This window comes from Cyprinodon variegatus, unplaced genomic scaffold (genome assembly GCF_000732505.1).
Source record: "Cyprinodon variegatus isolate N-32 unplaced genomic scaffold, C_variegatus-1.0 Scaffold22, whole genome shotgun sequence".
NCBI lineage: Eukaryota > Metazoa > Chordata > Actinopteri > Cyprinodontiformes > Cyprinodontidae > Cyprinodon > Cyprinodon variegatus.
The window spans coordinates 766,144-769,467 of NW_015150475.1; positions in this window are offsets into that span (position 1 = coordinate 766,144).

Consider the following 3,324-nt stretch of genomic DNA (forward strand, 5'->3'; position numbering starts at 1 on the left):
TATATATATATATATATATAAAAAGCAACTTAAAAACAGCAAGAAAGGAAGCTTTGGATTACAAAGAGATGTTCTTGTTGCTGAAAATGAATGAAATAGAACTAATATTAAAAAATATATAATCAGTGCTTGTAGAGTTATTACACAGTGACAAAATGAAGGAGAATACAGAATGTTTTTATTGTTGTTTTATTCCACGTGCAGATCCATATTAAGATATTTCTAAAGAATTATACCTTATTATTAAACCTTTAAGAAACAGAGCACAGAAATTCTAACATTAGCAATGGCTGCAGTTGAATGACTTTTACGTGAGATTTTGTCAAAACATAATATATATATTTTTTACGTAGTTAACCTGAGTTTGCAATGATCTGAGGCAGAAACTGCTGTTTGGATAAAATAACATTATGATCATTAGTGTGTGAGACACGATCATCACACTAATGCAGAGGATTTTATACAGACTTAGTGGGTTCATGTCCCTACATTTAAACTGCTTATGGTATTTAAAAAAATAGTTGCTGGTTGATTCAAGGAAATTTTATCTAAACTTAAATGATGCCAAAATAATGTTTAGAAGCTAAAATCCAATTGGAAAAAGTTTTTTTTTTTAACTATCAAAAACAGCAACTGTTATCAGTACTCCTTGAAAAAAACACCAATAACATAATTGTTATTGGTAATTGAAATTAACAACCCCAAAAGTATCATATTTAGAAAATGTTTTTTTTTTTTTTTTAAAGAAAAGGACTTTGCTTGGGCTTATTATTCCTGTGCTCATGTATCAAAATATATTTTTTGCTCTTTGGGAATTTGAAAATTTTATCTAAAAAATATTTTGTTTACCTGAAATGTTTTACTCACTTTCAGGTAAATGAAAAGTGGCTTCATTTAACTTTAGAAATCGCATTAAACATAAACATTATATGTGGAAAAATATTTATTTTTACATTTTTATGTTCCCAATGGGAATCCTCAGAACTACAACTCAAAATAGCAAAAAAAAAAAAAAAAAAGCTTTTATGTGAGGGGACAGTGTTGCCGGTATTGAATTTACCATTCAAGGGTTTGCAGCACAAAAAAAATCAGAGGATGGCTAATAACATATTTTACTGAATATATTGTTCATGGAAGTGATTTTATCAACTTGAACTATTTACAGTTATAATTTAAGGATCAGACTGCTACTATACATACGTTTTTTTTCCAATCCAAGACCTGTAAAACAAGACAAATTAAATTTTAACCATAGCATCTCTATCTTTAAGTAGTGATCTTTACATTTGAGCAGACCAAACTTCCTAGAAACTAATCTTTGTGCCAAAACGCCAAATTGTAAGGACAACTGCACCCTGTCTACATATCATATAAGAAGAATAAACAACATTCCCACCTTTATTTGAAATTTCAACATAACCAGGGGGTAGATATGTGTCCAGAATTAATTTTGTTCAACAGTCTTGTCAGATTATGTGCTTCAAGCTGTTCAGCACCTGTAAAGGCTCCATAAATCCCACAGCTCCCCGTTCAGGGACAAGGCATAACCTTAGGATTTAAATTTTAACATTGGCTCACTGGGTGCTCAGAGACCTTAAAACGGTTATATCACACCATCACTAAACTGTGCCTGGAAGCTACCCACTTAAAACATCTTAAGGTACGAATGATTCAGCATGACATCGCTACAGGGGACATTAAGCTAAAGAGGAACATGTCCACAGGTTAGGAGATGCAACGAGAACATGACCAGCCTGGAAATTGATCCTCCAGTTAAGCGGAACAAACATCTGGATAGCCTCTAACCGATTTTCCGTTATCTCTAAATTAAAATAATTTATCAGGCTGCAGTGATACTGATGCATGGCTCACTTACATCTGCTTGAATAAGCAGACGAGTCATAACAAAGAGAAGGGTCATGCAAAGTCATGTAAAGGAGACTGAGCATCACAAAGGCTGATAATTACCGAATTAATGCTGCAGGAGGCAAAATTTATATGGAGCTAAGTTAATTTGACATATTTATCCAGGAAATCTCATGAGCTGAATGTCATTATGTATTTTGTGCGTCAATACTGCTAAATCATTGTTGTAATAAGATTAGTTATAACTTTTGTGATTTAGAAAACTCAAATAAAGAGGTGAAAATGCAGAGAGATCAACAGTTTGAATTTGAAGGACAATCTGATTATAATTAGAAAGATTTTAGTTAAAAAGTTAACAATTTCAAAGGCTTGTTGCTGAATGGTCTGTAAATTAGGCTCATGTAGAGAGATAAAAGCATATTTTGTTTCTATATAAGGCACATTTTCATGTTTTTAAATTTATAATTCAAATAGTCATAGCCCACCTACAATAAAATCCAAAATTACACAAAATAATTAAAAGAATGGCATATACAAGCAGATTTTTGCCACATATCTAAATATGTCCTTCACAAATATCTGTTCATATAATTTTGTTTTTCTATGGAATGATTTAGGGAGGATAAATTGATGAAATGGGATATATTTACTTCCAACGGAGCCAACTTACTTTTAATACTCTTCCCAGTAGATGCAGACTGAAAGAACTGTATTAGTCTGAGGATAAATGGTAATGTTGCAGCCTCAGAGAAATTATCTGTTTTAACATCAGAGTGAAATCCCAAAATGTGCAAAACAGGGATCCTGTTTGAAATAGTGAAGAAGAACTGAAACACTGTTCAATAGGAAGGATTTAACCATTTTTCTCTTTCAGAGTAGAATAATTCCTGCATTTAATCTAACTGAAATGATAAAAAAATACAGAAACATCATCCAAATAGGACATTTTCTTGGCAAATAACATTGACTCAAATTAGTTTTATCTTTTTGGGTGGGAATAAAGCAACTGTCCCTTATAAATCCAATTTGCATCTACCAGCAAGAGATAAAAGAAAAACACATCTTTCCTACGTAGGACCTAATTATTTTATTTTGTCTCAAACTAAGTGTCTTTAACTGTGAGTCAAACAAAAACACATAGAAAATACTGGGTTTAACATTCTTTGTCATCAAATTTACAATTTATGTTTTCCGGTTGATGTTAGGGTCACGGAGCTAAGGAACTGACAGACATCAATAGTTGGATTATAAATAATATACTGAAAACAGGATGCATTTATAATACAGTTTGCTCAAATACCTTTTTAACATTATTCTTACTCCCTGAACTTTTTTTAGTGTGTCACATTTAATAAATGCATTTTTTCATTTGTTAAATGAACTATACCAACAAAATATTACACAAAACTCTTACTTAAACTTTGTACCCATTAAAACCCTGCATAAACGCCCTTTTCT